The 13724-nt window shown below is 38.2% G+C and overlaps 1 long non-coding RNA gene across 8 annotated transcripts in view; it reads left to right on the forward strand.

Annotated features, from left to right (window-relative positions):
- The window catches only part of LOC119258752 (uncharacterized), an 80921-nt gene that overhangs the window by 64366 nt on the left and 2831 nt on the right, over positions 1-13724 (forward strand). For 7 of the 8 annotated variants that reach the window (XR_008554173.1, XR_008554171.1, XR_008554172.1 and 4 more), the window contains 2 exons: positions 4104-4279; positions 9098-9190. This is a non-coding gene — a long non-coding RNA (uncharacterized LOC119258752). Of the gene's footprint in view, positions 1-4103; positions 4280-9097; positions 9191-12716; positions 12744-13724 lie in introns of those variants that run through there. The other variant, XR_008554175.1, reaches the window with a different exon arrangement.

Here is a 13724-nt window from a genome sequence, read left to right on the forward strand (position 1 = left end):
TTTTAAAAGAGATAAATGTTTCAAAAGCAGAACAAAGAAAGAAACAATGGATAGTTTGAAAACCTAAATGCAGTGTTTCTAATACCCCCATAAAAGCTTGAGTATATTTATATTTCTGCTGAAAAGAAACTCAATCCCCTCCAAATTAAACTGTTGATAGACATAGAGAAAGGTGTTTGCCATCAGCAAGGTAATTGACTTGGCATCTGATATCACCAGTGAGAACATAGTCATAGGAGAAGTTAATTTGACTGTCTTGAGGGTATTCATTCATATAATTCATACACACAGGAGAAACATCATTACTTGTTGATGTCAAATAGCTGGACTAATCGAATGTTAAAAGTTTGGAGATAATTAAGCTACACATATCGCCCATCTTAGAGACTGATAACTCTTACTTTATGTTTGAATACTAACAGTAAAAGATAAAAGTCAAAGGAGTTGATGCTAAGTAAGTTAACATCTATAAAAAGTATCCCCAGAAGGGCCTCCCCGGTGGCTCAGCGGTTGAGCGCTTGGCTGCAAAGCTGCCTGCAGCCTCTGCAATGCTGGTTCTATCCCTGGCCGCCCGGCGAGGGTCCCACATGGCATACAGACCTCTTCTGCCACGCCCACTGGTCCCCTCAGCAGTGTATTTCTTCAATCTGCCTGCTCTGTTCCCTGCTCTGGTTCTGGTGAATTCTCTCACCCTACCGCGCTTCTGACTGTACCCAGTGCTTGTATAAATAAATAAACAATTTTTTTTTTAAAAAAAGTATCCCCAGAAGCTTGTGATTGTATTTAACAGAATATAAAGAGGCCATATTTTGTGTTTCTAACTGCAAACTCTCTGTAAAGAAGCACATTTAAAAAATAAAGTATATTTATAAAATTTTTAATATGCTTTGCATATGTTCTAATATGTGGTTCTCAGAACATGCACTAGGTTGGTAAGAAAAGTGTGATGCCTTCATTATACAGAAAAGGAAATTTTTTGTGTTATTCTGCACTGTTATTTTGCATTTAGCCATGTCCATTCTTAGCCCTCTGCTCTTTCCACTTACTACCTAACTATAATTTCAGATCCAGATTACAGATAATCTTGTCAGGAATTCTTTAAGTTTCAAACAAATGTATAATATTCATTACTTATTATCATTTAATCAAATTCATTCTACTATTAATATATTGCCTTGAAATTATTCTATTGTCATAATCATTTTTTTTTTTTTTTTTTATAGAGGCATGTTTTTTTTTATTTATTTATTTGTTTGTTTGTTTGTTTTTTTGTTCATACATGCACTGGGTACAGTCAGAAGCACGGGAGGGTGAGAGAATTCACCAGAGCCAGAGCTGGGAGCAGAGCAGGCAGAAGGACCGAGGTACACTGCTGAGGGGAGCAGCGGGCGGCAGGAGAGGTCTGCGCGCCATGTGGGACCCTCCTCTGGTGGCCGGGGAGCAGCCGGGGATCGAACCGGCGCCGCTGAGGCCGCAGGCGGCTTCGCAACCCAGCACTCAACCGCTGCGCCACCGGGGAGGCCCTATTGTCATAATCATTAATACCACCCTGATTCATCAACAAATAAATGGATAAAGTATAATATCTTTATAAAATGGCAAAGCATTCCACAATAAAACCTAAAAGACTTATTCATGGTACAACATGGTTGAAATTTGAAAACACTCTACCAAGTGAAAGAAACCACTCACTACAGAAAACATTGTGTGATTTTTTTAATATAATATTCAAAATAGTTAAATCTGTAGGGACAGCAAGTTAATTCATATTTAATCAGGTCTGGGTGGGTAGAGAGGAAGTAAAGAGTGATTGCTGATCACCTGTCAAGTATATCTCAATAGTGTTGTTGTGTACGTATAGATTAGAGAGATCAATAGATGATGGATGGATGGATGGATGGATGGAGAGAGGGGGGAGTTAGAGAAAGAGAAAGAGAGAGAGAGGTTTATTATCTATATAGAGAGAGTGTGTACTGGAGGAAACAAAATATGCAAAATATAATTGGTCAGAAAGGAATCATTTTACTAGAAATGACATTTATTTTATCATGATATTTCTTTGACATCAACTTTTTACCCATTTGGGCAACTCTTTCTGTATTTCTTAACTCAGTGATTTTTCTATTTCAGCACACATTGCAAAATCACAAGACATATATAATTCTCACTTATGAGAAAAGAAACGTCCAAGTAAATACCTTGCCCTATGAGGATATGTGTTCATAGGTGTCTAAGTATTTGATTAAGGATTAGAGTCCTAACATGAAAGTTTCAAAGAAAGCAGGAAAACATGAAATATAACAAAATAGGATAAGGTCAAAAATGCATCTTAGTTAATGAAAAAGAGGGATTAAATTGTAGGGGCTTTACTAAATTCGTATTTGGTTGCTGAGTTATGAGATATCAATATTATTGGAGTTCCACATACAAGTTCATAAAGTTAGATACCGATCACAGGTAGTCTAAAAGTCAACACCGAATAGCACAAAAATGACTGTTTAAAAGCAGATGATCTTGGCATAAAGTCCTTAATTTTACAGTCAGTAGATTCAGGTTTAGCTTCTTGATGTTTCACTGGTTCTTTAAAAAATGTCAATATATTTCTTTAACTTGATCAATCCCCTTTACATTAAATCACTCAGAAAAATATAAACCATGAAAACATTGCAGGATTTTGTTGGTGGGAGTAAAGACTTCAGATGTATTTTGAAAAAAACGAATTAGCTCAGGTGCACTTAACTCTGTTTATTGTTACCTCTGGATCACTAACATTACATTATTGGTAGTTTTCATAAATAGACTGTTTCTCCAGAATTAGAACACCACAAAAAAAACTACTTAATGTGACCTCATCTCACTTTGATGCAATTTGATGTGATATGATGCAATTTAGAAAATGTGGGCTGAGAACCTTAATTTCCATTATGGTAGGTCATGAGGATAGCCCTAGAGGCTCTTACATGGCAATGTTTATAAATAGGACCACATACAAATGACTCATAATACAAATTAATGAGTTGAAGATAGAGGTATATCCATAACACAAGGCACACAGAGGAGGGGGTGATATATACTAATTTGGGAGAAACTTGAGATGATTTCCTGGAATGGTGTGCTCATGGGCTAGTTTTTGAAATTTAAGTGGGAGTCTGTCAGATAAAAACTGAAGAAGACTTGGGAATGGGTGTTGTCCTGGGCAGAGAAAAAGTTGGCACTGATGTCCAAAGGCAGGTGCCTCCTGGGATGTTCAGGGAATGTCCCACGAGGCTGTTCTACATGGAGTTGCTTTGGGAATGTTTATTTTATTGTGTTTTTCCCCCTTCCAGCCCCCACCACACACCACCACCACCACCACTACCACCAACATCCTGACACCAGAAGTGGGAGATAGGCAGGATGGAGGGAAGGCAGAAAATTTGTTCCAACATGTCTTCTTTTTTTTCATCATTTCCAACAGATAGGTCTATTCAAAAGCCTGGTAATTAAGCCAGGGATCTGGTATCCACAACTCCATGAAGTTGAACCATATGGTTACTTTCTCTTTCCCCTGGTTATAATGATCAAACAAAATAACAATGACTACTCTTAATGACAATAATAATATCAAAATTGACAGTAACAGTGACATATTTGCATAAGTCCTATTACTTGCAAGCTTTGTTTTAGTCCATGTATATATATTTACTTAGGTAAACATTAGAACAGTCTTATAGGCTACCTACCAGCTATACTCCTGTATCATAGGCAAAGAGACTGAACCATTTAGATATTAGATCTAAATTTGCATATTAAAATGCAGCAGAGCTAAGATTTCCAGCCTCGCTCTAAGTCATCAGGTGCACCACCCCAGAAAGTCAGAGTGTGGAGGGATTGGTCAGGACATCAGGTTAGTGGATAGGAAGGGGGGCGATCCTTGAGTCTGCGTATTCCATGCTGAGTTTCTCCTCATTTGGAGAGGATGGAAAAACACTGGAGGGTTAGTTCAAGGCAATTTCATGGTAAAATCTGTATTTCTTGAGAATCACAGTTCTTAGGGAAGGCCACATGGCTTTTATTAATTAAGCTTTACACTTCATTATATTTTATCTTCCATTTTCATACAGGAAAAAAAAATGATTTCCTGCAGAAGAGTGGAGCGTGATCCCAAGCAGAGAAGACTAACTGCAGGGTTGAACCAATACTACAGACAAGATATCAAGGGAGAAAATTTCCTCGCCAAGTGGCAAAGGACTTAACGAGTATAAATGGCACCTGGATGGCAAGAAATGGTGGCAAACTGGTAGGTTGCCTAGTAGTTAAGTCATTTGCTGATGGACATGCAATGGTGTGTGGGTGAAGTTAGCTCTCTGCAGGGGATGGGAGGAGACCACGACATGTAATTTTTGTTGACTGTTAAAGATATTGACCTAGAATTAGGACGAGATGCAGATAATGGGCTCCCAGGGCTGAGCTGGAGGTATTGTGGGCTGTCTGGATGGGATCCCTGAAGCCACAGCCACAGTGGTAGATGCTGACATTCAGCACCATGGCTCCCAGCTTCCCACGGACCTGGGGTTGAAGGGCACCACCGCAGCCATTCCTTGCCTTCTGAACAAGCTCAAATTCTCATCCTTTGTCAACTTCAACTTCTTCATCTTCAAACGAGGGATAAGACCTATTTCAAAGAATTATTTTGAAAATATAATTATAAAATACCAATAACATGGCCTAGTGCTTTCCAAGTGAGTCCTTGGTGAATAAATTAATAATATCATTGTTACTCATTTTGCTTTTGATGAGGCAGGGAGGATGAAGACAGCAAGAATTAATTCTGGTTCCTCCACCATACTAGGTACCCGGAAAATGTTTGGACATGAATTCTGATTCAAGCACTTGTTAGTTTTTTCTTCCTAAATGAGGGTGTTTATTAACCTCTCTCTTTCTCTCCCTCAAATTGTTCATCTATAAATTGGAGTTAATAATACTCCCCACCTCAATAGAGTATTATGTGGGTGAAATGAGTTAAGGTGTAATATGTATTTTCAGTGGTGCTCAACACAGAGTGAGGATCTCACAGTATTTATTATATTTTTATTTGAAATCAGGGGCAAACATTGGTTATTCTTAGTGGAATCTTTTCAAGACAGACTTCAACCTGTAACTCATCAATGGTGATGGAAAATTTTACAGCTTTCCTGGGAAAGGAGTTGAGTTAAAGAATGAAACCTACTGAAGACACAGAAAAGAGTCACATTTTTAACAGGATGTAAAAATGGAAATGTGGACAAGAGAGCAAATGTAAGATGTAAAATTTCTGAACCAAAATACATTTGAGGAAGTAATTCCACTACCCTTGGACCTCAAAGGCACATCAAGAACATAAAAGGAATCAGAGGGTAGAGAACAAAAAAGATATTTGAATTATGCCAAAATGACTTTGGACGAGGCTGTCAGCAGGCTGAGCATTTTCCCCACTGCCCACAAAGATGGGTGGGAGCTGGCTCAGCTCCATCACATTCCGGGCAAAACAAAAAGAACATGCAGGTGTTTGATTCAAAAAGCAAGAAAATAGTTTTTTTTCCCTTTTCTTCTGTATTCTCCTTCTTGATGCATTATAGATTTTATGTACTGTTTAATGTCACACTTTCTTAGGTACAAGGACTTTGCTGAGGACAGGTCCTCGCCCAGGGCCCTGATGTTGCCCCATGACCCAGTACATGGGGTGTGTGTACTCATTTACTCTTCTAGGACCAGTGCTCAGGCCCCAGCCTGAGAACTCAGAGTTAGGAGACCAGGAGCTGTGATGATGTGGGACTACTCAGGAGCACAGACAAGCCCCATGGGTCCTCCCTTATACAACACAAACTCAAAGACAAAACTACCAAGCATTTTAAGAGAGCACTAGTCCACAAAGCATTGCCCTTTGTGCCTGGGCCCCTGTCGGAGCCTGGTGCTCGTGCAAACTCACCAGCCATACATCCATGTGGCCAACTCGGGAACGTGTGTGTGTTAGCAGAGGTCAGCGTGATCACAAAACTTGCTATTATCTAACATTGTAAGGGAAATTCAAGACATTTACCCAAGGGCAAAGTAAGATGACCCTTACTGAAAGCACAGAGACAAAAAATAGAACCAAAAAAAATTTGATTTATTCTATTTTATGAGAAATGCAATCATCCTAATGTTTACCAGGCATCGCTTTATTTTAAATGAACTTCCCAAATCCTTTCCGAAGGTCTCTGTGTGAGAATCTTTAAATTGTGCTGGTAAAAGCATAGGTTAGTAACCACAGATGTACAAGTTAAGATAGTGAAGAAAGTGGTGAAGATACTCTTATTTAAGTTAATAATACTTAATAGTTAAAATAATTCAATATACAATGGTAATAGTGGCTTACAATTATTGAGAGTCTACCGCATGTTAAGGCATTATTCAAAGTATGTTTCCTATTTTATAATTTTTAATATTACTAACTACAATATTAATCATAGACTTATTTAATATATTCTAATATTACAGATGTAAAAGCTGAGACTTGGGAGATTACAGCTACATGACTAGGATGGCCTGGACTTAACCCAGAATTTGTTTGACTCAGAAAGTTAACCCTGAGGATAGTTTCCATTTGACTATTTTCTTGTTAATGGAGAATTTGGGGCTGAACTTTCATGTCATGGTTTTCCTTAGTGTACAAATTTTGCTTCACATGGTAAAACAGTAAGGCACAGCCTGGGTGGGAGAAGAAAGCAATAGGAAAATGTGTAATGACTATATACATCATATGCTTTTCCATAGAAAGCAAAAAATTCCAACACTATAACAATGGCATGAACTTCGGTCACAGTCATTCCATTTAACAGAAAATGCATAGATGAAACATACACACTCATATACATATATGTGCACATACATGTAGGCATGTGTGGCTGTGATCACATATGTGATAAAAATCAAACATACATATGACTTTTATTATGAAACTATTCTTTATTATTTTTTTGTCTGCAAATGTTTGTAACAAGGGCCTCCCCGGTGGCACAGCGGTTGAGCACTGGGCTGCGAAGCTGCCCGCAGCCTCTGCAGTGCTGGTTTGATCCACGGCCAATGGCGAGGGTCCCACACGGTGTGCAGACCTCTCCTGCAGTGCCCGCTGCTCCCCTCAGCAATGTACTTCATCAGTCTGCCTGTTCTGCTCCCCAGTCTGGCTCTGGTGAATTCTCTCACCCTCCCGCGCTTCTGACTGTACCCAGTGCTTGTATAAATAAATAAATAAATGTTAAAAAATGTTTGTAACAAGTAGGATGCAGTTACTGTGTATATTCCTACTATGTACATAGATATCATTTTTCAATTCTTCAAGAATCTTTGGCAGGAATTTCACAGTTTTTACCTGACAGCATAGTGCACTATTAATTCTAACATTGACAAGTTGATTTTAAAATTTTAATAACCAGAAAATTAATGAGTGCTCACCATCTTGTGACCTGATTAGTAATTGGGGTGATGCCATTATCTTGGTATCTTGTAAGATGCTAGAAACTTCAGCTTGAGGTGAGACTTTTGTATAATTTCTAACTTGTCCTGACATGCAACACCCATGATGCCTTGATGTAGTCAACTTTCATTTCTAAGAGAATTTAAAATCCTCTTGAAATTGCCACTGCTGATCTGTGGTCTGTGACAACTGATATTTGTATTAGGTTACTCAACTCAATACTTCCTTCCAAATATTTCTGTAGCCCATAAAACATTCAGATGGAAGGAAGCATGTTCTTTTATTAAGCACATTTTTGTGTGTGAATCCCTTTGCTACTATTCTTGGGGGATAAGTCATCTGCCATAAACATTATGTTCTGTGGAATTTATACTGTCCTGACAATATTAGTTTATCTGCCACCAGGAATTGTGCACATTTAAAAATAAAAATAAGGGGCCTCCCTGGTGGCTCAAGGGGTTAAGCACCACACTATGAAGAAATCCACAACCTCTGCAGCATGAGTTTGATCCCCGGCTGGCCAGGGAGCTACCCACATGGCTCAGCAGACCTCGCCTGACTCACCCGCTGCTCCCCTCAGCTGTGTATTTTGGTGGATCTGCCTGTTGTGTTCCCTGCTCTGTCTCTGGTGAATCCTCTCACCTCCCACACCTCTGGCCTGTACCCCAGCTCTTGTATGCATAAATAAATAAATCCTTAAATAAATAAATAAATAAATAAATAAATAAATAAATAAATAAATAAAAATAAGAGGGGCCCACTGACAGTAGTTTCCTTTGGAATAGTTCAAAATATGTAGCAAATTGGCCTGCTTACTTCCCCACCCCAAGCATTTCCAGAGACTGAAAATCCCTTGTTCCCCAAGTTTAATTCTTCAGCCATTCACGTTTGTCATGCTAGACATTTTCTAACCTGGAGTGGTGTAAAAAATGCATTTTGCTTTCTATTGAGTAAAGTCATTTATTATTTAAAGTGCTAGGGAAGATTTAACAAAAATTTCTCCCAGAGAAACAGCTCAAGACAGTTAAGGAGACAGAAGAGTTACATTTGAATATACTTGGTCTCTTTGAAGGAAACAAGCCTTCAGCCAGCTGGACATTGAAACCTGCTGGGAGGGTGAAGGGGGCAGGAAAGGGAGGGGCATAAATCAACCTGACCCTGGGTGCATCTTCTTGAACCAGCTTGGTCACTGCCTCTAGATAGCTGCCCATCTCCAGCTACTAGTTTGTTCTACATAATAAATGTAATGATTCTCCTGCTCCTTTAAAGCGGGTTTGAATTTCCCATTTTTAAAACAATGAGAAATGTTCGAAAAATGGGGAGGAAACTATATAAGGAAATGTTAATCTTATTGAGTGGAGAGATGCTCTCATTTCTTTGTTGGTTTTACATCGCATTTAAATTAGAAGCAAAGGCAGATTGTTCCCGTTCAGGCTGAGTTTCTTAACATGATCTACAAGACACTATGGTGACAGGAGGTATCCCCCGCTGGGGGTCAAGTCTATGCTCTGCCCTTGTAACTTCAACTCCTTGTCTCTTCATACCCTCAGTCTCAGATTCCTCTTCATCGGGCAAAGGGTTGAATTCCATTTCCTCTAAGATCTTTCTCATCTCTTTTGAAAGGCTTTGACTCATATCCTGGAATGATGCTACCTTCCTTTCAAATTGGTTGGGATTCAGCGTGAACAGCCTTCATTATACTCTCCTGGAATAAAGGTAATGAGGAGAATGGAGGAAAACAAGAACAATGAATATTTATAGTTGCAATTCTCTGTGCCTGCCACTTTCTCAGATTCCCTTTTCAACCTGCAGTGGAAGCAGGTATTATTATCTCAGTTTAAAGGGGATAAAAATGAGACTCAAGTTGTTGAAGTGACCTCAAGGTCGCAAAGACCAGGCAGTGGTGGAGAGTGGATTAGAAGCATACCTCTCTTGGCTTCCATTTGACACAGTTCCCTTCTATCTTTCCTTTCATCTGTCCCTCTGCTGCTCCTTTGCTGACCTCCATTGTGGATTCCTATTCTTCTGGGAATATGTCACTTGCAGATAGCCATTTGATTTTTTTATATAGATACTTCATAGAAATAAATTATCCTAACATCAGTGAAGAACAGATAGCATATCCTATTTTTAATATGAGAAGGATGAATAAGTATTCAGTAGGTTAAGGAAATTAACACATAACAAGTAAGGGGTAAGGCAGAATTTTAACATAGATTCCTCTTCATCAGACTTGACAATTCATGTTTATCTAAATGTCCCTGATGCCCTTCCCAGAATGTCCCTGCCTCCTCTGCCTATTGACCAGTTGTCCTGCATCCAACTCAAGCCTCACCTGAGGTAACTTGGATAGTGGTAAAGAACCTCTTTGCTGAATTAGCCAATCTGACTCCAGGCTGAATCACCATCTTGACTACCATGATATTAAGAGTTGACTATGGAGAATAAATAAGTTAAATATATGTATATCCTTTCAACAGGGCCTGGCATGTATTTAGTATTTAATTAATGATGATGATTTTTATTGCATTATTTTCTTACAAAACAAGTAAGAATGGTAACTATATGTACATATGGGGAATTTTCTTTTTCTTTTAATTCTATTCACTCAATAAAACCTATAATACTTGCTTTTTATAATAGATACTTTTAGAGTTATTTTTATACTTTTATGAATTTAAAAGTGGATTATGTTTCCAATTTGTACAGTTACCCTCACTGACACCATTAAATATTAAATATACTTTGCAAACAAATATGCACCTTTTATAATATTCTTAATCATAAAACATTCATTTTGTCAAAAATAACATTAAGTATTAATATCTTCAGTAGTCAATATTTAATATATGCATATTCCAACCTAAAGATGATAAATATTTTCATCAAATATTTATAGCATATTTCACCTGTTCTGTGTGAACTGCATTAGAGACCTAGAAGTTAAAGATGTCATCTATTTCTACGAGGTTTGTGTTGACATAAGAAAGTTGTCACAATCTTTCCATATTGTTTTATATGCAAATTTCAAAAATTGAGCCATAATATTACTGTTTCTGTAACTACATAGAGTTTTCCTAACTTCCTCTAACAAAATGAATCAATGACCCACTGTATTCCTGTAATATTCTGTAACCGATCATGTGGTATTTTTTTCCAGCTTAAAATGTTATGTATTTATTTAGTTATCACTCATTTATTTTTACATCTTAAGCTCTCTGTATTTGTAATGTGTCTTTTAATCACTTTCATCTCATAGTTGCCATCAATCAGACATAAGCCATTATGTAGATGTCAAGGCCTGTACACTAACAGACATCAACTGCAATAAAATCCCAAACTAAAAGAAGATTCCAGAAACAAAGTGTGGATATATTATTAACCCTTAGCATGAAATTTACTCTAGAGAATGGATGAGGAAGTTGACAAACCAGAAGTTTTAGGGAATATTCAAATAACAGGAGTAAGGAACCATAGAAATGATCCCTGAACATATAGTCTTAAAACCATAAAATAAATAGAAGAAAACAGGCAAAACACTCCATGACACTGGCTTCTGTGATGTCTCAACTACAATAGCAATGGAAACTAAAACAAAAATATATAAATGGGACTATATCAAATGATAAAGTTTTGGGGCCTCCCCGGTGGCACAGCGGGTTGAGTGCTGTGCTATGAAGCTGTCTGCAGCCTCTGCAGCACAGGTTCGATCCCTGGCCAGCCAGGGAGATTCCCACATGGTGCCGCAGACCTCTCCTGCCTTGCCTGCTGCTGCTCCCCTCAGCAGTGTATTTTGGCCTGTCTGCCTGTTCTGCTCCCCTCTTTCTCTGGTGAATTCCTTCACCCTCCTGCACCTCTGACCTGTACCTAAGTTCTTGTATAAATAAATAAATCTTAAAAATAATTTTTAAAAAAAGGGCCTCCCCTGTGGCGCAGCATATGAGCGCTGGGTTGCAAAGCTGCCCGCAGCCTCTGCAGCACCTGTTCGAGCCCTGGCCACCAGCTAGGGTCCCACATGGTGCGCAGACCTCTCCTGCCGCCCGCTGCTCCCCTCAGCAGTGTACTTTGTCAGTCTGCCTTCTGCTCTCCACTCTGGCTCTGGTGAATTCTCTCACCCTCCCGCGCTTCTGACTGTACCCAGTGCTTGTATAAATAAATAAATGAAAAATAATAATTAAAAAATAAGAAAGAAAAAAATTCTTTTAAAAACATGATAAAGTTTCTACATAGTGACACAAACTATCATAAAATGAAAAACAACCAACAGAATGGAAAAAACATTTGTATACCACCCATCTGACAAGGGGCTGGTTTCCAAGATCCACAAAGAACTGATAAAACACAACAAAACAACCCAATCAAAAAAATGGCAGAAGAGTTAGACAGACACTTCAAAGAAAATTCATAGATGACCAACAAGCACATGAAAACATGCTCATCATCATTTATCAGTTTGAATATGAAATCAAAGCCTCAATAAGAGAGCATGACATACCTGTGAAAATGGCTCATATCAAAAAGATCAGAAGCAGAAACAGCTAGTGCTGGTAAAGGGATAGAAGAAAAGGAAACCTCATATTCTGTTGGTGGGAAAATAGACTGGTCTAGCCCCTGTAGAACACAGTCTCATGGATAATCAAAATATTAAAGTTAGATCTACTACATGGATCCAGCAATTCTTCTCCTGGGTGTCTATCTGAAGAATGCAAAATCACCAACTTGAAGGAATCTCTGCACCCCTATGTTCATTGCAACACTATTTACAATAGCCAAGTTATGGAAACAACCTAAGTTCCCAACAACAGATGAGTGGATTAAGATGCTAGGTGTATAAACAACTGCAAAAAAGAAATGAAATCTTACCATTTGTGAAAACATGGATGGAACTGGAGGGAAAGTTAGAAAGACAAATGCCAGGTGGTTTCACTCATCTGTAGCATATAGAGAAATAAAACAAAGGGACAGACAAAACTAAGGCAATAACAAATCCCAGAAATCTGACCATAGAATTGAGGGGATCAGAAATAATCGGGGTGGGGAGCAAAAGGGGAGAAGAAGCACTGTGGGTATTTGGGTGGTGGGTGTGGTGGTGTGTTATGGTACCATTCATCTGAAGAGGTATAAACCAATACCTCTGAATCATATGGTGTTGTATCCATTACCTCAATAAAAAAAAGATACAATTTTTTTTTAAAAAAGTAAACATTACAAATCATATTAACTGAATTTTATTCCAATTCAGCAATGCCGATCAATATGTCTACTGAATGCAGAGGATAACATTTTATGGATAAATGTATGACTGACAGCTTGAGTTGAAAAGTCATGCCAAAGAATTAAACTTCCAATGTGAAAACGTCTCCAGACTAATTTAACCAATTTATCATGAATAAGTCTAAAGACGATATTTCAACAAGAATAAAGTACAAATTCTGTATAACAAGAGCAAGACATCAGAGTTGCATTGGTGGCATTTTATGTTAATCATAATGGCACATGGTATGATCATTACTATTTTAGCATCATTGAAATAGGGCCAAATACCTGCTAATTCATAAGAATATGAACTTCAGTTCAAGCACCATGAACTTGAACTGCATCCTTACATTTCTCTTGTCAAGTGAAATATTTGGCACAGAGAGAAAGGTATTCATTACATACAGGGATAATAAATAAAATATTTGATTTGTGTGTATAGCTGGTCTCCAACTGAGGCCAATATTGTAACTCATTCTTTATACTTCGGGAACTTATGAGTTCCCATTGTGTCAGGCATCAAAATGTAAAATATAGCATATAGTCCCTTCCCTCAAAGAGCTCATCATCTAATGAATAAATAGCCACATGTACAGAAAGGCGCACAGAATTTGTGTTCAAGATTCAATGGAAGCTTGCAAAATGCTGAAGTAAAGTCAGACATACATGTGGGAAGATTTCCTGGAAGAGAAGGTTAAAACTTAACGGGAATGAAATTTCAAAATGAATGGAGTAGGATGATCCTTCTCTGTATGAGCAGAGGGAGCAGACAACTGCTGAGTGCAGTGTGGCAAAAATCAAGTACAAGTGCACAGGAAGGTATGAGTAGAAGGCATGTAGCTGAGAAAAGCAGTAGCTAGTTGGTGGAGATGTTTATGTTGTGCTAATGTAACAAATGGATAATACCCTCAAATAGTCCACACATGATGTCAAGTAAAAACTTGCACAGATTTTATTCTCTACAAGTCATGGAAGATGCTTATGGGTAATGCAG

The sequence above is a fragment of the Talpa occidentalis genome, unplaced genomic scaffold (genome assembly GCF_014898055.3).
Source record: "Talpa occidentalis isolate TD23 unplaced genomic scaffold, MPIMG_talOcc4v2.1 talOcc4.5, whole genome shotgun sequence".
Taxonomy (NCBI): Eukaryota; Metazoa; Chordata; class Mammalia; order Eulipotyphla; family Talpidae; genus Talpa; species Talpa occidentalis.